At 37.9% G+C, this 22,738-nt stretch overlaps 1 protein-coding gene across 1 annotated transcript in view; it reads left to right on the top strand.

Annotated features, from left to right (window-relative positions):
- The first annotated feature begins 1,150 nt into the window (after nt 1–1,150).
- Nucleotides 1,151–22,738, top strand: part of KANSL1 (KAT8 regulatory NSL complex subunit 1) — a 183,404-nt gene continuing 161,816 nt past the window's right edge. The window contains exon 1 of the mRNA XM_041724682.1: nt 1,151–1,378. The gene's annotated coding sequence lies outside the window, so the exon portion shown is untranslated. The remainder of the gene's footprint in view (nt 1,379–22,738) is intronic.

Below are 22,738 nucleotides of genomic sequence, written 5' to 3'. Positions count from 1 at the left end.
CGAGCCGAGGTGGGACGGACCGACGCGGGGAGGAAGGGAAGCTGCATCCCGCGGGCCGCCCCTCCTGAAGCCAGCCGGGGCAACGGCCGCAGGCGCCCCTGCCTGGAGCCCACTCCCCCGCTCGCCCCGTCCTAACAATGAGGATGGGGCCGAAGGAGTCGCCCCACTGCGGGAAGGTGGGGGGGTAGGTTTGGGACTAGGGTCCGAGGCGGGGGGAGGGGTGGGAACTCGGGCTCTCCCCTTTCTCTTCCCTCCTTGGCTTTTGCGGTGGGGATCGTGGAGGGGCTATTACATCTCCTGAGACTTGGGTCAAGAGTCAAACTCCTCCCCGTCCCCCCCCCCCCCCCCCGACCCCCTCAAAAAATCCGATGAGCGGTAAGGAAAGTGATGCCAAGTCTTCGAAGCAGAAGTGACAAGCGCATAGCAAGAACAAATGCACATCAGAGGTTTTTATTTTTAATTTTTCTTAAAAATAAGGGTATTATAGTCTTTGATTTTTTTTTCAAAATTTATTTTACGGGGCGGGGGGGGTGTGTGTGCTGTTATTTTTGTCCCTACTCGGGCAAGCCTCCATTTTAAGCGAAGCAGTAACTGGTTAAGCTGGAATTTTCAATCAGGCCTAGGACTTGAACAAGGATCCTACAAGAGGTCATTTAATCGATCCTCCTTCCTCCACGCAAACTTGCCTCCCTCCCAAACTCAAAATTAAGTTGTTTGGTCTGCTTTTAAAGATCTCTAGGAAAGAAGGGTCTTTTATTTGCTTGTAGCATATCAGGCAAGACGGGATTTCTTTTTCATGTAGAATGAGCTCTGAAACTTAAATGCAATAAAATTTAGGACAATCAGAATAATCAGGTTTTAATTTGTTAAATAAAACTAAATGTGGCAAGGGTCTTTTTAGATGGTCAATTAACAAATCACTTTTTAAGAGTGTTTTTAAAGTACCCTGGATAATCATTTTTTAATGATTTTTGGGATTTTGGTTTTCTGACTCTTTGATAAGCAATTTTATATTATCTAAAATATGTGTTACATATTTAATCCACATTTTATGTAAAATATATTTCTACATGTATATGGAGATATACATTATACACATCTGCCCTTTTCTAAGGGGACTATGATCTTTATATGTCTTTAGGATGGTGATGCAAACAGTACTTTGAATTTCTGTCCCAATAGCTTAAAATATTCAGTTATTCTTGATTAGTTTTCAGTCTCATCGAAAGTCCTCTCTTTCAGATACCTTCTTGAAACAAAAAGTTTTCCTACCTGCTCATACCTGGTGACTGAAGGATTGCTGATTCCCTTCTTGCTCATCTCTGAGTATTGTCTGAACTCTTCTGACACTATGAATGCTTTTTGGATGCCTCTCAAGGTAGGATGTATTATTTTTTTAAATTCAAGTCCTTATTTTATTTTCTTCTTTAGAATTGAGTGTATCTGAATCCTTGAATTTGCAATTCTTCAGCCGTCTTACCTGAGACTCCTTTCCCCTCCAAAATGATTGTGGTGTCTGCTTCCAGGACTGATCGGTTACTCCTTTCTTTGTATTGCTACTGCTGTTGATTATTGGTGTTAAAGTATTAATGAAGTTCTTGAATTAACTTCTATTATAATAATGTGTTTACTTTTTAACTTTAAACGATGACAGCTCACATAGTTGTAAAATTCTGTTGCCGTCTCAGTGGGATGGATTGGTAATCAGACATCCAGGTCCACTTTCAAGCAGGTACTTTAGAGTCATAGGTACTAGGGTGTGCCCCACTCTTGCAAATCTGTAGCTGATTCATGTGTTACAGAAGATGTGTCATTAACCATTTGTTTACTCCGAAACTTCATATAGTAGATTAGAACATTCTAAGACCTGTTGGTTTCTGTGTGCAACTCTGTTGGAGAATCCTCCTGCTGCCCCCTAGGCCTTTACAATCGAATTTACACTATTTTTCTCAACAGGTAACATTTTGTGCCAAGTTTAATCTCACAGGATAAACTTCTGGGGCAGTGTGGACAGATGATCTTTAGATGGAAAAAGCCCTCATTGATGTGATGGTCCTCCAGTCTTTTGCTTCCTTCCAATCTCTTGTACAGAGGTGGCCAAAGGACTCTCCATTAGGACTAAACAGAGGGTAAAGTTTTACCAAGTGGCAAGGTTGCCTTCCTTTGGAGCTAGATACTATTGTAGTTAAGACTGTTGTGTGGTAGTCTGTTCTTTGGAATTCCAAGTTAATGCAGTGGATAAATCAGAGAATAATACATTATAGGTAACATAAATAGGAACTTGTGGGGAATCTTTAGGTAAATGTAGACTGAATTCTCATCTTCATTTATGTTCCAGCTGCTATTGTTGGACAATGAGTGCTTTTACTAGTATAAAGGAAGCCAAAGTGACAGTTCCCAGCCATTCTCCTTATAGAATTGGAGGGGTTGCATGGGGAATCCAGTCAGAAGTCCTGAACCTAAAAAAAAAAAAAAAAAAAAAGAAGTCCTGAACCTGTAAGAATCAAAGGACCTTGTAGAAGAGTATTTCTCTTTGGTCCCAAGTGTTTAGTGCCAGGAACTGGTGGTCCTTGTTATCTTTAGGAAGTAGGCAAAGGGATATCGATACTAGTTTTCTAGAAACCTAAGGAGATTGAGACCAGTATATTGGCTTTTATTTTATAGTCACCTTAGTTTTAACTAATGTGTTAGGCGCGTAGAGGCCTGCTTTTTAACATATATATGATGTTTAAGATTTTAAATCTAAAAAAAAAAAAAAATTTTAAATCTAAATCTCTGAATCAGGAATGTTATAGTATAGTTGCACAGTAATCCCCAGAGTTGTATGAAAGGCTTCTGGCATGTCAGGAAAAAAGAACAGTTCCATACTATGTGAGTTACCTACTTAAGAATTTAGTTATGTAGCTGCCATAATTTTATGTTCCCCATCAATCCTTTGATCACTGGAAGACCTCTTTTGAGTCTAAACAAATTTTTTATTTGCTGGCATTTATTTAAATTCCTTTTATTACTTAAAAAAAAAACACCTTGAAACTTGTGTTGGAGACCTTTTGGGAAGAGGATAGCCTTGAATTTAAAGGATGGAAAATAAAAAGGGAGAGAAAACTTTATTCTCTTTTTCATTGGGAATACCCTGAAGATGTTCCTGAGATGTATTTTCAGATTACAGCTGCTTATTTTTAAGTTAAAAAAAAAAAAAAAAGGTTAACTAAAATGTATACTTTGGAGCCAAAATGTGCATTTTTTTTTTTTTTTTTATAGCTCTTACTCTTTGTTTCTGATTCTCTTATTTCAGAATGAACTCTAGTTCTGTCAGGCATTACTTCCATATTAGACCTGAGTATGTGCTTTGTTTCCATGCGTATAGAAAATAGCGCCATTACGCACCCTTTTCACAAACCAAAGTACCAATGGAAAGATAAGTAACAAAGGCAAAAGAACTCCAAACAAAAACTCCTCAATTTAAGGCATTGTTGTTAATTAGAAATTCCCATGGTGCTTACTTACCCCTTTCTCTCTGTATATCAGGGATCTACGGCTTTTTCATTGCTAGCCATGACTAAGCACTATCGATAATGTTTGATGTTCTTAGGTCCAGTTGACAGGGCTGGGCATGGGTGAGATGGAAGAGGAACAGGAAGGGGGAGGAGAAGAAATGGGCGAGTTGGAGAAAAGAGCAAAGAGAAGATGAGGTAGCAGAGAGAAGAGATAATATGGGCTTTGACATGTGGTCTGGTGCTACCCGCACTTTTTTCATGTAGCATTACAGCCTACTGGTACCTTGTATGCTGGATTGAACTATGATGGAAGTAAGTGAAAAAGTATTTTTGACAAAAGGACAGAATTAAAATATAAATCAATATGATACAGAAAGGTTTCCAAGATACATAGTTAAGTGAAAAGAAAGCAAGATGTAGAATAGTGTGTATGGTATGTTACCCTTTATGTTTTTTTGCAGGGGGTGGGGAGCGGGAAAGGAGAAAAGACAGTTTGTATTGGCTTGGTATATATGCATTAAAAACTTTAGAGGAATAAACAAAATTGTGACATTGGTTACCTGTTAAGTCTAGGAACTCGGTGGGTAGAGGACAGAGTGGGAAAGAGACTTCTCACTGTATTAAATTTTTTATACTTTGATATTTGTATCAAAATTTAAAAACTTTAATTCAAAATTTTAAAAACCCTTAAAAAAACAGTACTTCGGTCTTTACATCTCTTCTCCAATGTCTGGAAGTCAGAGAAGTAGTCAGGGCTACAACTAGAGAGAGGCGATAACCCTTGAACAGTGGCTGAAGGGATACATAGACAAAGGTTACTGTCACCTGGACACACATTCTCCTGAGATCTTGAAGAATTTTGAATTTATAGATGTGTATTTCTAGTATTGAATTGGAAGGTCAGGCATTTAAAAATTTTACTTGCTCTTAAAGTTTTAGAAAAAAGATTTTCATTGTTTAGTCTCTCATATTAGCAATTAGATACATTATCATGTTCTTAGTTGTGTGATCTTGGGCAATTTCTTAATCTCTCTGAGATTCAGAGTCATCCTTTGTATTGGAAAGAATATTAACATTTACTTCACAGGATTGTTGTGTATATTATAGCTGTAAGGGACATGGTATCTGGCTTAGTGAACTACTATAGTTATTACAATAATTACTATTAATGATAGTTCCTTACATCCTGGTGGTAAGAGTGGGGGCTCTGGCTGATGTTGGGCAAATTCCTTAACCTCCTAGAGCCTTGGTGTCCTCATCTGTAAAAAGGGCATAATTATAGTACCTAGATCTCAGAGTGGACTTTGGAAGAACTAAATGAGTTTGTTGCTGCAAAATGCTTGGAATAACACTTGGTATGTGCTTAGTAAACACGAGCTGCTAATTCTCTTCCTGACATATTTGCTAGGGCTGCCATAACAAAGTGCCACAAATTGAGTGGCTTACGAACAGAAATGTATTGTGTCTCCATTCTGGAGGCTAGAAGTCTGAGGGCAGGGACATGCTCCCTCTGAAGGTGCTAGGGCAGGATCTGTTCAGGCCTCTCTGCTAACTTCTGATAGTTCCTTGGCTTGTGGCCACATGACTTCGGTCTTTATTTTGTAGAGTTCCCCCTGTGTGCGTGTCTTTGTGTTTAAAATTTCTACTTTTGGCCCAGCAGTTTAGTGCCACCTTTAGCCCAGGGTGTGATCCTGGAGACTCGGGATCGAGTCCCACATCAGGCTCCCTGCATGGAGCCTGCTTCTCCTTCTGCCTCTCTCTCTCTCTCTCTCTCTCTCTCTGTCTGTCATGAATAAATAAACAAAATCTTTAAAAAAAAATTTCTTCTTTTTAAAAGCACAAACGATACTGGGTTCGGGCTCACCCCAGTGATCTCATTTTAACTTTATTACTTCTGTAAAGACCCTATCTCCAGTTTTGCTGTACTGCGCATTAGGAGTCCAAAATATCCTTTTGGGAACACAATTCAACCCATAACATCCAGTAGCCTTGTCAGCTTCACAGACTTATAAGCTCAACATGGGTGGCAGACCCTCAACACCTGTACATAGGAAATGAAAATTTTGGTGCAAATTGGTAATGTGATATAAAGAAATAGATTATTTCCTTAAACTTTTAATGGATTTATCTTTATTATGTATAGATTTTTTTGTAACCAATGAAATTTTAGATTTATATAAAATCAAAACTTTACAAAGTTCGATTCTTCTTTTTTTAAAAGGTATCAGTAAAATTCTGATTTGAAAAATTAAGGTCAAATTTACAGTCTGGTTCTCCATGTCTCGCTCTTGAAAAAAATGATAGAACTTTGGGATTTCCTTAATGTTTACGAATTAGGCCCGGTTGTCTGTCTCTAGGAGTTTGGGACCTACGGTTACCTAGTGAGGAATTAACACCCCTTCCCTTTGTGTTTTATATGCCATCAGATGCCAAATTTGAAGAAGCTGGCATGGTTATCCTCTAACATTTGGCGTCAAACTGTCCTTTTTGGGGTAGACAGAATGGGTCACTCCAAAATAGTAAGACCTTGAGGAAGTTCTCCTATGGCTTGCACGGATTTGGTCAGCCCTCTGCTTCCATTCCCTTCCTGTTTGCCATTAGGGTAAAGTTCAAACTTTTTAAGGTAGAATATAGACCTCTGATGATCTAGCAGCTGCTGACCTTTTGGTTTTGTTTTTAAGCCTTACCTTTCACCACTGGCCTGAATGATCCTTTCTTTGATGATTTCCTTCTCCTGAAACTTCTCGTGTTAAGACTTAAACAGTTAGCATTTAGGTCAAAGTTTTTCTAAAGGTATTACATGTTTCTCTGCCTCCTTAAAGAAAGCACCCCACACAAAATTTTATCTTTTAATAATAATACAAAGTTATTAAAGATCCTCACTGTTCCTAGCAATTACTGTACTGGGCTGAAATATAATTGCCTTTTAGAGACCATAAAATATACCTTATAAATGGACTAGTATGTATGTATTATATATACTTGGGTTATTTTTTTAAATTAAATTTATTTTAAGTAATCTCTATACCCAATATGGGGTTCAAACTTATGACCCTGAGATCACAAATCACGTGCTCTTCTGACTGAGCCAGTGGAGCATCCCACTCTTGGGTTATTCTTTATATTCTTTTGTCTGTTACCATCTATTTTCATGATCTGCCTTAGTGTCAGGCAGTTAAGTGTTCTTATCCCAGCCTCCAGCAGCTCTCCCCTCCCCTCCCCTCTATTTTAATGCTTTCTTTCCATAGTAGGCTAAGATACCAGCAAAATAAGCTTATATAAATTATTTGTCAAGGAAAAGTAATGGATCTTTAGCGATAGCTGGAGAGACCTTTCTATGGATGGAATACAAGAAGAATGACAATCTTCTGGCAGTCTGATGCAAAATGATATGATATGGTTTTGCTTGTGTGCATTTTATGGAGAGGAAGGGTGCATTGCCTTCATCAGATTTTTAAGTGGTATGGGACTGTTCTAGATAAATGCGTGTTATGAAATTGCTTTGTGAGTTGTCATCAGAGATCCGTTCCTAAATTCCTTCTCTTAGCTCCCTACCCTGAAGTGAAGGAGTTCACAGTGTTGGGTAATTGTTTGCTCTATGGGAGGAAGGGCGATTCAGCTAGGTCAGAGACAGCGCTAACGAGGCGGAGGCAGAGCACCAGAGGCAGGGGCTGGTGTTGGGGAGAGAAGTCAGGTTGAGGGTAGGAGAGCAGTGCTAGGTTTTCTTGGCTGGTTTGCTCCACAGAACAAAGGGAGTAGCCATAGTAATTGTGGAAGCTCAGAGAATAAATTCAGGTACTTGATTTGAAGAAATTGAAAAATATTTTTTTAAGTTATCTTTTTTATTCTGAACAGTCTAGTAATTTAAGTATTTGCTAGGTTTTTTTTCTTCTTTAAAAATCATCTTGTGAAATATTTGCTACCTAGATCATAATATGGTAAGTGAGATAGCCAGATGAAAGTGAAAACAGGGATAGAGGAATCAAATTCATTAACGTTATAATTCTAAAAGCATCTTACTATGGGGGCTTCTTTGGAAGTTAAACAGCTGCCCTGATTATAAAGGAAATTGCCCTTCCCCCAGTGACTTTGCCTCTTGGGTCAGAGAGCACACAAAGCCTGTCCGGAAAGAAGACCTCTTGGGCCAATCCCTGTGCCTCTCTTTGCCTCTTCCCATGCTAGACCCAGCCCTCTGGCCTCTTGAGCTATTTTCTTCCTCCTGTAGGTACCTCTGGCTGTCAGTTGTCTCTTCCCAACCAGTTTTCAACCTCCCATTCCCTGTTGGCTCTTGTCCTTCAGCTTATAAAGATACTCAAGTCTCTTTCACTTTTTAAGAATATAGAACCCAGCTCTACAGCCATTGGTTGGTAGCTTCTACTTACATGTACCCTCACAGATTCATTCCTATTGCCCCTATCTTCTGAGGCTTCCTCATAGTGTCTCTTGCTATGGACCATCCCCCCTGGCTGTGGTGGTGGTGGACCCTCCTGGCCTCATGTCTTCATTTCTGAAATGCAGTGTAGAAGAGTGACAGAGAACATGTACTCTGGATCCAGAATCCTAGATTTGGATTTCAGCTCTGCCACTTAATGTGTGACCTCTGGAAAATAATTTAACATCTCTGTGCCTCAGTTACTTTCTTTAAAAAATGGGGAACATAATAAAAATAATAGCACCTCCCTCAGAGGACTGTTGTAAGAAAGAAATGAATTGATATATGAAAAAGTACATTGGGATCCCTGGGTGGCGCAGCGGTTTGGCGCCTGCCTTTGGCCCAGGGCGCAATCCTGGAAACCAGGATCTAATCCCACGTCGGGCTCCCGGTGCATGGAGCCTGCTTCTCCCTCTGCCTGTGTCTGTGCCTCTCTCTCTGTGACTATCATAAATAAATAAAAAAATATATTAAAAAAATAGTTAAAAAAAAAAAGAAAAAGTACATGGAAGGGTGCTTGGCACACAGTAAAATACAGATGATGTAAATGCAGGCTCTTTCTGTTTTCTTTGCAGTCTTTTTTTCCTTTTTCACATCACTGTGTGTCTTACCTTCGCCCTCTCTCCTCTTAACCTATGCATTTCCTGGGGGACATCTTAGAGAAGTTTATGTTTCACTCTCCATCCTTATACTGATGATTTGCACGTATGTTTTTCCCAGCTCTACATGGTCTTATCATCTTTGATCCCGTATACACCACTGTCTCCTGGACATCTTCATTTGGGTGTCCCATGTTCATTTCAAAATGACCTAGTCAGCTACTTCCCCAAGTCAGCCTCTTCCCATCTTTATGTCCCTGTTAGTGGAACATTCACCCAACCAATGACTCAAGTCAGGATTCCTTCTTATGGCACAATGGTCACCATGTTCTTGAGATCCCAATTTATAATGTTTCCTTAGTCATACCTTTGTCTGCATGACCTCTGTCACCTTCCAATCATTCTACTTGACTGCCTTCTGTCTTCCATGTTGCTGCCAAAGTGATCCTTGTAAAATGTCAATCTCATCATCTGATCATATACCTCCACCCCCTGGTTCCCCCTGGCTTACTGGGTTTTCAAGGTAGAATTCAAATGCTTTTGTGAAGCATTCAGGCCTTGGTGATCTGGCAGGAGCATCCTGCCCTCAATGGTACTGAACTGCTGGCAGTTCCTTCTGTACACCTGATTGCTCCTTTGCCCCTGGGCCTTCACACAAGCAGTTGCTTCTGTTTAAAATGAAACAGGTATGAAAGCCTAGATCTTGAATAACAGTGATGATAAGAGTAACAGCAATTGTAGTTGATACGGAGAGCTTCCCTTGTATGCATGCATTGTCTTTGGGTGTGTGTGCACGCACCTGGCCTTTTCTGTTGTACGGTAATTACTCTCCCCCATCTAGTCTCCACGTCCTTTGAGAGTAGAGGTTGTGTCTTGTCTTTTATCATCACTGCTTGCCATGTGATAGCACTAACTGAATGTGTATTGAATGAATGGGTCTAAGGACGACATTGCCCAATCTGTGAAGTACATCTTTAGGAGGGTATCAGTGGAAAAGCTGAGTTAGTTACATCCATTCACCAGTCCTGCCTTACCCTTTGGAACTATAGGACTCAACCCGTTCAGTGTGAACAACTGTGTAGCTTGGAATAAGGATTACAAGAAAGTTTTTGATTTGTTTTTGTTTTAAATTTCCACTGAATGATAAAGGGCATAGGTGTTCCTGTTTTCTTAGTTTTACTTTGAAAAAGAGGCCAATTTGCTGACAACCCAGTGTTACCTGGTAGCTAGAATGTTTTCACATTATTAGAATAAAGTATATGAATGAATATTATTGAATATTATTTAGGCTTATGATCCAACTAGGTAGTAGATTGGCAATCAACTGATTAAAAGTTTAGATTTCTTCTTTAGTGATCAGATGTCCCCTCCCTCCTTTTTCATAACTGTTCTATTGCGTGTAGACACATGCTGTTTTACCTTTTTTTTTTTTTAATTTTTATTTATTTATGATAGTCACACAGAGAGAGAGAGAGAGCGAGGCAGAGACATAGGCAGAGGGAGAAGCAGGCTTCATGCACCAGGAGCCCGATTTGGGATTCGATCCCGGGTCTCCAGGATCGCGCCCTGAGCCAAAGGCAGGCGCTAAACCACTGCGCCACCCAGGGATCCCTGTTTTACCTTTTATCACTGTATATAAATTGTGTTTTTAGCAACAACCCAGAATATGGACATGCTTAAACAGTTGACTCTTGAACAATGCTGGGGGTTAGGAGTGCCAACCCTGTGCAGTCAAAAATCCACATATAACTTTTGACTTCCTACAACTTAACTATGCATAGCCTACTGTTGACCAGAAGCCTTACTGATAACATGAACAGTCGATTAACATGTAATTTCTATGTTACATATATTCCATATATTTTTAAAGATTATATTTATTTATTCATGAGAGACTCAGAGAGAGGGAGAGTTAGAGACATAGGCAGAGGGAGAAGCAGGCTCCACACAGGGAGCCCAATGTGGGACTAGGTCCCAGGACTCCAGGATCACAGCCTGAGCCAAAGGCAGGTGCTAAACCACTGAGCCACCCAGGCATCCCCCATATTGTATTCTTACAATAAAGTAAGCTAGAGAAAAGAAAATGATATTAAGAAATCCTAAGGAAGAAAAAATTACTTTACAAGACTGTACTATATTTATTGATACTGTCAGTTTACACTGTCTCTTTGTAAGGTGAATCATGTGTCTGTGAAAATCTACATCAATATTGTCTTTTATGACACAAAACACAGTAGATGTTATGTATATTATACTAACACTAGACATTAGAAATGAAAAGATAATGTACAGTTTGTGTTTGTATAAATTTTAATAAATTTTAATTTTTTATAATAGATTTGTGTATATTTTATTGTAGTGATAAAATAGACTAGTATCTACATACATTTTACGCATTCACGATTTACTTAATGTTTTCTTCATTTTTTGGATGTTTCTAGACTATGCAGTTCATCTGCCAGTTTTTTCCAATTGTTGCAAATCTCCAAAATTTTTTCCAATATTTTTATTGAAAATCTGTGTATAAGTGGTTTAGCGCACTTCAAACCCTTGTTCAAGGGTCAGCTGTCATTGTTGGCCTGTGGTTTATTTTTATTTTAAAGGTTTTTTTTTTTTTTTTTTTAATTTTTATTTATTTATGATAGTCACAGAGAGAGAGAGGCAGAGACACAGGCAGAGGGAGAAGCAGGCTCCATGCTTGGGAGCCCGATGTGGGATTCGATCCCAGGTCTCCAGGATCGCGCCCTGGGCCAAAGGCAGGCGCCAAACCGCTGCGCCACCCAGGGATCCCTATTTTAAAGGTTTTAATCATACAGTAATTTTTGGCCAGCAGGGGGAGCTGAAGCCACTGATACGTGACTACATAAGGTTTTTCTTTCTTTTTTTTTTTGTATTAACCATTTATTTTTTTAAATTTTAATTAAATTCACCAACATATAGTATAATACCCAGTGCTCATTTCATCATGTGCCCTCCTCAGTGCCCGTCACCCAAAACAGATTCTTATTCCTGTCTTTTGAACCTCCAAGTCCTCCAGGAAGAGGGTCTCTTCCTCTTTGGGGAAATATTCCAGGCTGCAATAGGAAGCACCTCTCAGTGTTATCCCTCAGGGTCCTGCCTGTACACTAATCAGTGATTAAAGCAATTTCCTGATCTTACATAAGGTTTTTCAAACTTCATTACAGCCCCCCAAAAAGTAAGAAAAGCCTTACTGACAAAGTACTAATCAAAGTTCAAAAGGAAGAAATACAACTGTTAAGAGGCATATGAGAAACATTTTTATCCTGATAAGTAATCAAAGGAATGCAGATTATCACAGTATACTCTTTTTAAATTTTTTTTTTATTTTTTGAGTAAACTCTACCCCCAATGTAGGCTTCGAACTCCTGACCCCAAGACCAAGAGTCACAAGCACTACAGACTGAGCCAGCCAGGTGCCCCATAGAGTATTTTTTTAAAAATACTCTATCAAACTGGCAATTGTACTATGCTTCAAAGGTAGTAAGTGGGCAGACTCTACAACTGCTAGTTGCATTGGGCCCAGTTTTTCTGGAAGATATTTTGGCAACATATATCAAAAAACCTAACGATGTCCTTTAGCTTAGTTTTTTCCATTTTTAGGAATTAATCTTTAGGGGGAGAAAAACAGAGACATATAGAGATTTGTGAGCAAAGATATTCATCAGCATTATATATACCAGTGAGACTTGAGAATAAACTTGTTTAAGGACCCCAGAATAGATTTAATATACGTAAATTTATGCACTCCTTGAGTATTCTTTACCCTACATACCTCATGATGATAACATATTCCACACATTTCTATCTGTTGTGGAAAAAAAGACTACCTTTTCAAGTTTAAAAGCCTAATATAGTGTATCAAGGTGTGGTGAATAAATTAGTATTTTTGCCATATTGATATACTTTCTGATTTTGATCATAGTGCCCTTGGCTTTCATGTTTCTCAGTTGAAGATGATGATTTTTTTTTTTTTTTAAAAGCATGCTCATATTTTATTTGTTTTTTTTTTTTTTTTAAACATTTTTTTTTTTATCTTTATTTATTTATGATAGTCACAGAGAGAGAGAGAGAGGCAGAGACACAGGCAGAGGGAGAAGCAGGCTCCATGCACCGGGAGCCCGATGTGGGATTCGATCCCGGGTCTCCAGGATCGCGCCCTGGGCCAAAGGCAGGCGCCAAACCGCTGCGCCACCCAGGGATCCCCGCTGCGCCACCCAGGGATCCCGAAGATGATGATTTTAAAATGTAATCTCTGAGGGACACCTGGGTTGTTCAGTGGTTGAGCGTCTGCCTTTGGCTCAGAGTGTGATCCTGGGGTCCAGGGATCGAGCCCCACAACAGGCTCCCTGCATGGAGCCTGCTTCTCCCTCTGCCGGTGTCTCTGCCTCGCTCTCTGTGTCTCTCATGAATAAATAAAATCTTTAAAAAAAAAAAAGTAATCTCTGGTGACACCTCCTTCAGCCTCTTAGTCATTCCATTTACATTTCTTTGGATCCTTGTCAGCATTGCTTGTTTTTTTGGATTTATGGTAACCAGTCAGAACTACATTTCAGATACAGCTAAATCGTGATTGGTTAAAAGGATAGGAAAATATATTCTATTTATAGTCTTTTCCTTGTTGTTGTCAATAGAATTTCCAACCACCCCTCACCCCCACCTTTGCACAAGTTATCAGTGTCTTTAGAGGAACATTCTATAATTGTTCAAAAAAAAAAATTTTTTTTTTACCAGAAGCCATGAATTCTTTGGGTACAATGTAGGTCTTTTCTTTTCTTTTCTTTCTTTCTTTTCTTTTTTTTTCTTTTTTTAATATTATTTATTTACTTATTCATGAAAGACACACAGAGAGAGAGAGAGGCAAAGACACAGGCAGAGGGAGAAGCAGGCCCCATGCAGGGAGCCCAACATGGGACTCAATCCCAGGTCTCCAGGATCAGGCCCTGGGCTGAAGGCTGCGCTAAACCGCTGAGCCACCCGGGCTGCCCCACAACATAGGTTTTTTCCTGTAGATGCTCACTTACCATTTATCCATGCTGTGATACCTGCCATTTTCATGTCTGCAGTATGTTGGCTTTCTCTAGTTCACTGGACTCTTAGAGCCTAGTTAGGTCTGATGGTTAGAAAGCTTGACCTTATGTTGAGTTGAAATACAGCCCTCTGCAATTCCCTCTTTGGGCCTCATTTTGTCTACACAGCATCTGCCTAGACCAACTCTAGTTTCTCTTCTGCTGGACAGATCTTTTAGAAATTTAGACAACTTTCATGCATGCCAAAATATTCTCTAAGCTGAAAATGAATCCTTAGTTTTTACAAATGTTTCTCATTTGGTACACTTTAAAAAAGTCTGTAATATATATATTTTAAGATTTTATTTATTCATGAGAGACACAGAGAGAGAGGCAGAGACACAGGCAGAGGGAGAAGCAGGCCCCATGCGGGGAGCCCGATGTGGGACTTGATCCTGGGTCTCTAGGATCAGGCCCTGGGCAGAAGGCAGACGCTCAACTGCTGAGCCACCCAGGCAACCCTCATTTAGTACACTTAAAAATCCTTTCCAACTCTCAGTTCCCTTATTTTTCCAGCTCTGTATTATTTCATTATCAGGAAGCTCATCATTCCATTGCAAAATGGGGAATTTTCTATACGTCTTAATATAATTTATTCAGGGCAGCCCTTCTTCATTTGGGGAAGTGCCTTGGCACCCACCATAATTTTCTAACTTACAACCCATCTATAGTAAATATTCTCAATTTTGTGGTCATTTAGTTTTCTTTTTTTCTTTTCTTTTTTTTTTTTTAATAGCATTTTACTTGAATCTCGTCAAGACTTTTTAAAAAACCCACGTAAATTATATTCACATACTTTCTTTAGAGAATTTGGATAGACTGCTATGATGTGATTTCCACTTTTAGAGGCCGTGATGTCTTTTCCTCAGGCTATTCATGCTAATATGTCTTCTGGTCCCATCTTCTGTTAGAGATTTGCCAGTTTGGCTGATTTAAAGCTCATAGTCACAGCCCTTCACTGGAGTACATAGGAGTTATATTGGTGGCATGTTTCTGTTTTTGTCCAGCAAATGTTTATTGAGTGCCTAAATATTCCAGAAGTTGAGCAAGGGGCTGGATAAATGTTGATAAGGGAAACAGATCTGGATTCCATCCTTCTGGGGCTTATAGGAGGTCACTCCTCTCATGTAACTATCAGCCAGTTAAGTTCTTCCCTGCAGTTTTATAATTTTATTTTCACTTTTAAAATGCAGAGAATACTTTGGGATTCTATGACTACCTAATATCTGATACATTAATTTGGAAGCACCTTGTTTTTTGAATGATAAATTGATTCGCGATCAGTGATTTACATGCTTAAAAGAGTAATTTAGAAATAGGTTTTTCTTCCTCATATCTTCCTCGGTAAATATTGAAGCAAATTAAAGTTATCAGCTATCAGCTGTCTTGCTTTTTTTTTTTTTTAATTTTTATTTATTTATGATAGTCACATAGGGAGAGAGAGAGAGAGGCAGAGACACAGGCAGAGGGAGAAGCAGGCTCCATGCACCGGAAGCCCGATGTGGGATTCGATCCCTGGTCTCCAGGATCGCACCCTGGGCCAAAGGCAGGCACCAAACCGCTGCGCCACCCAGGGATCCCAGCTGCCTTGCTTTTATCACGGTTTATACCCTATTTAAGTGACTCCTCTGGTCTTTATTTGGCATATTTTTTTTTATATATTTAAGCCACCTCTTTGTGGCTTTGCATTTTCTTGCAAGATTTTTTTGTTGGTCTTTTGTTTTTTTTTGTTTTTTTTTTAAAGATTTACTTATTTTAGAGAGAGGAAGCCAGAGTGTGTGAGCTTGGGAAGTGCAGAGGGTAAGAGAGAGAAAGTTCCAAGTGGACTCTGCTGAGCATGGAGCCCCAATTGGGGCTTGATTTCATGACCCTGAGATCACTACTGTAGTGGAAACCAAGAGTTGGGCACTCAACTGACTGCGCCACGCAGGTGCCCCTCTTGCAAGATATGAATTGTTGTTTTGCCGACATATGTCTTAGTGCTACTGATCAGCTACAATTTATGGCCTTATTGCTTTTCCTCATTTTTGTTGTTCTATTCTGAGTAAAATTGCTTTTCTCTTCCACCTACCCCTTCTCTCTCCAACCCCACTCCCACGCTAGTTAGCAATTTAAAATTTAAACATTTAAAAAAATTTAGGTTGAGCTCCTGACTTTCTTAATCTCTTGCATTTAGTACAGTAAAGTTCACCTCTATGTTTTGTATTACTCATTTTCTTTTTAAACAATTTAAATTTTATCTAACTAAAGTCTACATTTTTTTTCTGAAATTAGGTAACCATATACATTTTTTTGGATAAGCACATTTTTTATGAATGTGTTTAGGATAGAAGGGGGTGGGCAGAAAGGAGAGGAGGCAGGAAGGTAAAGGTATTATAAATAGTTTTATTTTTCTCTCATTCTACAGAGTGTTGGTTAAGTATGTTTTGTATCCCTGTTAAGTGCAGATCATGTTTGTCAGTTTCTGATTATAATTTAGAACATTCTGTTAAATGTGTATGTTGTAGGTTCTAATTTTTTTTAAGTATTTTATTTATTTGAGAGGGAGTGAGAAAAAAAGTGAGATAAAGTATTGGGGGGAGGGACAGAGAGAGAAGCAGACTCCCCACTGAGCAGACCAGTCCCCTCCTCCCCCTGCCATGGGGCTCAGGACTCCATCCCAGAGTCCTAGGATCATGACCTGGCCCAAGGCAAATGCTTAACCAACTGAGCGACCTAGGCACCTGGTTCTAATTATTTTTGACAAAGCATTATTGTATTACTTGAATTTTTATCAGTTCCCTCCGAAAGAAGTTTTGTGTTGGTAAACACATAGATTATTGAACCCCACATTACTGTTATTGTTGTTTTCAGTTTCTGAATCATTGAGCATTAGAGTTGAAAAGAAATCTTGATTTAAACTAGTCAAGCTCCCTTGTTTTCTACATGAAGAAACAGCAGTGCTGCCATTTGCCCAAAGTCACATAGCTACCAAGTGGCAGAGCTAGAACTTGAATGCCAGTTTAGCATTAATTTTATCAGTGTGATGATTACTGGGAATAGACTTATATGCTAAACACATTTATATTGGACCATATGCAAACAAAAAAGAATTATTGATTTATGGGGGAGAAAAACAGATGATTAATCTGGTTTAGAAGTGAGTTGACTGATCAGCATACTTTCCTGTTCAGAATATACTCTTCCTCTTAGATGCTGTATCTGTGGATCAGGGGATCTTCTTTATACTGTGAATAGTGCTGGGGATGACAACATCACATTTTTCATCTTTGAATTACCTATTTATAGAAACCTTGCCAACCGTCTGTTACAAAATTCTTAGGGCAGAGTATAATATTGTTGCTTTTGTTTAAGCTTTTAAAATAGTAAGACATTTCAATCCTGTCTCATTGAAGATAACCTTTCCAGTAATAGGATTTTGTGTTCCTTAAACTCTTCCCTCACTGATGTTCTAGTTTATATCTTTCTATAGATGACTGATTGTATTGCTGACATGTTGGGTCTTCCTCATTTCAATCTCACATGGAGTAATTTAGAGTAAGTTGAGTTTGATCGGAATCTCATTTTTCTTATGTATATTGCTGGTATATTCGCAAGTGTAACATGAAGGCAAATTAGTGCTCTGAGGTAATCTCTTAAAGGGAAATAAAAGAATTTTGGCCTGCTGTTTTGTGACATTTTTGCAAGTGGTTCAACTTTTTTTTTTTTTAGGAAAGTGGAATTGTTTAGAAATTGTTACTTTACTCCAAAAAAAAAAAAAAAGAAATTGTTACTTTGGCTCCATCCATTTTTTCTTTTTTACAGCGTTATTGAAATACATTTCACATATAAAATGTACCCATTTAAAATGTAGGGTTTTTTTTTAGTGTATTGACATAGTTATGCATCTGTCATCAAAATCTAATTTTAGAACATTTTTCAACACCCCCAAAAGAAACCCTGTATCAGTTACCAGTCACTCCCTATTCCTTTTTGTCCCCCAGCCCCTGAGAATCGCTAATCTATTTTCTGTGTCTGTAATTTACCTATGCTGGACATTCATACAAATAAAATCATGTAATATGTGCTCTTTTGGGATTGGCTTCTTTTACTTAGCATGTTTTTTTTTTTTTTTAATAAATTTAGTTTTTATTGGTGTTCAATTTGCCAACATATAGAATAAAACCCAGTGCTCATCCCATCAAGTGCCCCGCTCAGTGCTCATCACCCAGTTACCCCCACCCCCTGCCCACCTCCTCCTTCCACCACCCCTAGTTTGTTTCCCAGAGTTAGGAGCCTCTCATGTTTTGTCTCCCTTTGGGATATTTCCCATTCATTTTTTCTTCTTTCCCCTTTATTCCCTTTCACTATTTTTTATATTCCCCAAATGAATGAGTCCATATAATGTTTGTCCTTCTCCGATTGACTTATTTCACTCAGCATAATACCCACCAGTTCTATCCATGTTGAAGCAAATGGTGGATATTTGTCGTTTCTAATGGCTGAGTAATATTCCATTGTATACATATACCACATCTTTATCCATTCATCTTTCGATGGACACCGAGGCTCCTTCCACAGTTTGGCTATTGTGGACATTGCTGCTAGAAACATCGGGGTGCAGGTGTCCCCGCGTTTCACTGCATCTGTATCTTTGGGGTAAATCCCTAGCAGTGCAATTGCTGGGTCATAGGGCAGATCTATTTTTAACTCTTTGAGGAGGAACCTCCACACAGTTTTCCAGAGTGGCTGCACCAGTTCATATTCCCACCAACAGTGCAAGAGGGTTCTCCTTTCTCCACATCCTCTCCAATATTTGTGGTTTCCTGCCTTGTTAATTTTCCCCATTCTTACTGGTGTGAGGTGGTATCTCATTGTGGTTTTGATTTGTATTTCCCTGATGGCAAGTGATGCGGAGCATTTTCTATTGTGCTTGTTGGTCATGTCTATGTCTTCCTCTGTGAGATTTCTGTTCATGTCTTTTGCCCATTTCATGATTGGATTGTTGGTTTTTTTGCTGTTGAGTTTAATAAGTTCTTTATAGATCTTGGATACTAGCCCTTTATCTGATATGTCATTTGCAAATATCTTCTCCCATTCTGTAGGTTGTCTTTTGGTTTTGTTGACTTTCTTTTGCTGTGCAGAAGCTTCTTATCTTGATGAAGTCCCAGTAGTTCATTTTTACTTAGCATGTTTTTCAAGGTTCGTTTGTGTTGTAGCATAGATCAGTACTTCTTTCTTTTTTATTGTCCAATAATATTCCATTGTATGAATATGCCCCATTTTGCTTATCTGTTAATAAGTTAGTGGACCTTTGGGTTGTTACTGTCTTTAGGTTATTATGAATAATGCTTCTATAAACATTCTTGTCTAAGTTTTTGTTTGGATACATCTTTTCAATTGTTTTGAGTATATACCTAGGAGTAGAATTGCTAGGTTTTATGGTATCTTCTGTTTAACTTTTTGAAGAATCACTAAACTGTTTTCCAAGGTAGGTACACCCTTAACATTCACACCCATAATGTATGAAGGTTCAATTTTTCTACATCCTTGTTGACACTTTTAACTGTCTATCATTTTGATTATAGTCATGCTAGGAGATGGGAAGTGGTATCTCATTATGGGTTTGAATTAATTTTCCTGATAACTAATGATGATGAGATATTTTCATGTGCTTATTACCTATTTGTATATCTTTGGGTAAAACCTATTTCTGTCAAAACTCTTGCCCATTTTTTAAACTGGATTTTTTTTTTTTTTTTTTTTTTAGTATTTTATTTATTTATTCATGAGAGACACAGAGAGAGGGAGAGATACAGGCAGGGGGAGAAGCAGGATCCCCATGGGGAGCCTGTTGCGGGACTGGATCCTGGAACTCCAGTATCATGCCCTGAGCTGAAGGCAAACACTCAACTGCTGAGCCACCGAGGTGTCCCAAACTAGATTATCTTTATTGTCAAGTTATAAGAGTTCTTTATATATTCTGGAAAGAAGTCCTTTGTCACATATGATTTTCAAATATTTTCTCCCATTCTGTAATTTATATTTTCACTTTCTTGTTAGGGTTCTTTATTTTTTAAAAATATTTTATTTATTCATTTATTTTTAGAGAGAGCACGTGAGCAAGTGAGCATGAGTGAATGGAGGGGAGAGGAAGAGAGAGGATCTCAAGAGAGCTTTGCACTTAGCAAGAGCATGACCTTATAGAGCTTGATCTCACAACCTTGAGATTATGACCTGATCTAAAATCAAGAGATGGACTGTAACCAACTGAGCCACTCAGGTGCCTCTTGATATGGGGTACTTTAATGCACAAAATTTATAATTCTCATGAAGTCCAAAGTACATATTTTTTCTTGTCAATTGTACTTTGGTGCCTTATCTAAAAAGCATCGCCTAACCCAATATAATGAACGTTTAACTCTTGTTTTCTTCTAGGAATTTTATGATTTTTTAGCTTTTCAGTTATGCTCCATTTTGAGTTAATTTTTGTGTAAGGTGTGAGATAGGGGTCCAGCTTCATTCTACTGCATGCAACTATCCAGTTGACCTTGCATTGTGTACTGGAAAGAGTATCCCTTTACCCCCTCTTGAATTATTATGGCGCCCTTGTCAAAAACCAACTGACTATAAATGTAAGGTCTTATTTTTGGACTCTCACTTACATATTTCATTGATCTATATGTCTGTCCTTATGCTGGTATCACCTGTCTTGATTTCTAGGTCTTTGAGTTAGGTTTTGAAATCAGTAAGTGTGAATCCTCCAATGTCATTCTTCCTTTTCAAGATTGTTTTGGGTATTCTGGGATTGAATTGAATCTCTAGGTCAATTGCCATCTTAACAATGTTAGATCTTCTAATCCATGAATAGGGGCTGTCTTTGCACTTACTTAGGATTTAACTTCTTTTGACAATTTTTGTAGTTTTCAGAATATAAATTTTATACTTTTGTTAAATTTATTTCTAAGTATCTTATTCTTTTTGATGCTATTGTAGATGGGATTGTTTTAAATTTCATTTTCAGATTTTTCATTGTTAGTGTATTGACATATAATTGATGTTTGTATAGTGATCTTGTATCCTATAATATTGATGGACTTGTTTTTTTAGTTCTAATAGTTTACTTGTGGGTTCTTTAAGGATTTTTTATATACAGCATTATATTATGTACAAATAGATGAGTGTTAATTTTATTTTGCAAACTGAAAGCTTTTTATTTCTTTTTCTTGCCTTATTGCCCTGGCTAGCATCTGCAGTACAATGTTGAATAGAAGTGGTGAGAGCAGACATCCTTGTTTTGTTCTTGATCTTAGAAAGTATTCAGTCTTTCTCCATTAACTATGATGTTAGCTGTGTTTTTTTCATAGATACCTTTTGTCAGGTTGAGGAAGTTTTCTTTAATTCCTGGTTTCTTGTATGTTTTTGTCATGCAAGGGTATATTGGATTTTGTCAAATGTCTGCATCAACTGAATGATCATGTGGCTTTATTAGTATAATATATTATGTTAATTGACTTTCAGGTATTAAACCAACCTTGAATTCCTAAGATTAGCCAAACTTAGCAAAGGTGTACTGTCCTATTTATATATTGTTGGATTCATTTCTTAGTTTTTTGTTGAGGATTTTTTCATCTATATCCATTAGGGATATTGGTCTGTAGTGTTTTGTTTTGTCTTTAAATATCTTTGGTTTAGATATCAGGGTAGTAACAGCTTTATCATATGAGTTGAGATGTGTTCTTGACTTCATCTTGAAATAATTGTGGTTTAACTTTGGACGTTCATTTACCAGTAGTAAATTCTAATTGCTGAATGAAGATAATATAACTAACATTGAAAAATGATGTGCTATTGAATTCCTGGCAGTCAGAAGAGCCCTAAAAGCTTCCCTCCAATGTAACAGCAAATATTTAAGAATGAAAAGGGGAGTGCAGAATTAAATACAATTGGATTAGGTCACAAATTTTCTTTTTCTTTAGACCTCTGCCCAGTACTTTAGATCTTCGCCTCTTAACCTGGTTCCCTTAACCTTGGTTTTATTTTGGGGTAATTGCTTTGTTACCTCATTCTGGTTATGCCATAAATAATACCTAATTTCAGCATTATTGGGGGTGGTTTAGGCAAGCTTCACACAAGGGACACAAGAGAGTGCAATTAGAAGCCTAAAGCACTCAAATATTGCTAATTGTTCTTAAAGCTTCTTAGCTTTGAATTTTTAACCATGCAAAATGTTAATGAATAGAAGGGACTTTTCTTGGCTACCACATAACTTTTAAGGGTGACTCAGTATTTTCTTCCAGAGGTACTACAGTGATAGCATCTACTAGGACCTCAATAAATGTTTATGAATGAGTGGAAATGAATGTTAGGACTTTAAGGGGATATCCAGTTTTACTGAAAATCAAAGACAGTCATTCAAGGCAGGAATAATACTGGTATTACTGTTGTATTATAAAAATTTAATGACTTAGCCTAAATATTACTAGCAAGATCACATTTTTATACTCCTAGTATAGATAAAATAGGAAATGTGAATTTTGCCCCCTACCCCACATAGATGGTTTTTTCCTTCTTTATTTCATAAAAGTTATAGTTTCATTTAGTAGTTTAAAAAGCATTTTTTCAAAATTTCTGTTCTGCTAGTTGAAGTTAGCTTACTTGAGACAAGTTTTGTTAGATAGATTTGTCTAAATTTGATTGTGGGAATTAATTTGGAATATGGGAATATCTTATTCTTTTTGTCTAATTCAGAAATGAGAAAAGGTTGTTGTTAAGGAAATGATATTATTTCTTGGTAAATGAGTGACAGAGATAAGATGGGGACTTTAGCATTTCCTGAATTTTAGTCATGTTCTCAGTAGCTTCTGGTCTCATTTATAATATTTACAATTTTTACATTAGATCTTTCCGAGTTTTATTATGCTTACAGAGGGATTATGTTCAGGATTTTTTGGGGGATGCATATTTATCTAAAAATGATCTAAAGCCAGTGTTTCTCCAACTTTTCCTTTAAAGTACTTTTAGTCTGGGGTTGTCTAGAGATACTTGTCACAAAAAGGACATTTCTCTGAAGACTATCTTGAAAAAAGAATTTTGCAGTTTGCTCTATATGTTTATTTTAACAAGTATGTGCAGTCTTTGATT

Source organism: Vulpes lagopus, chromosome 12, assembly GCF_018345385.1.
Source record: "Vulpes lagopus strain Blue_001 chromosome 12, ASM1834538v1, whole genome shotgun sequence".
NCBI lineage: Eukaryota > Metazoa > Chordata > Mammalia > Carnivora > Canidae > Vulpes > Vulpes lagopus.
The sequence above is the reverse complement of the archived record's forward strand: the minus strand, read 5'-3'. Positions and strand labels throughout refer to the sequence as shown.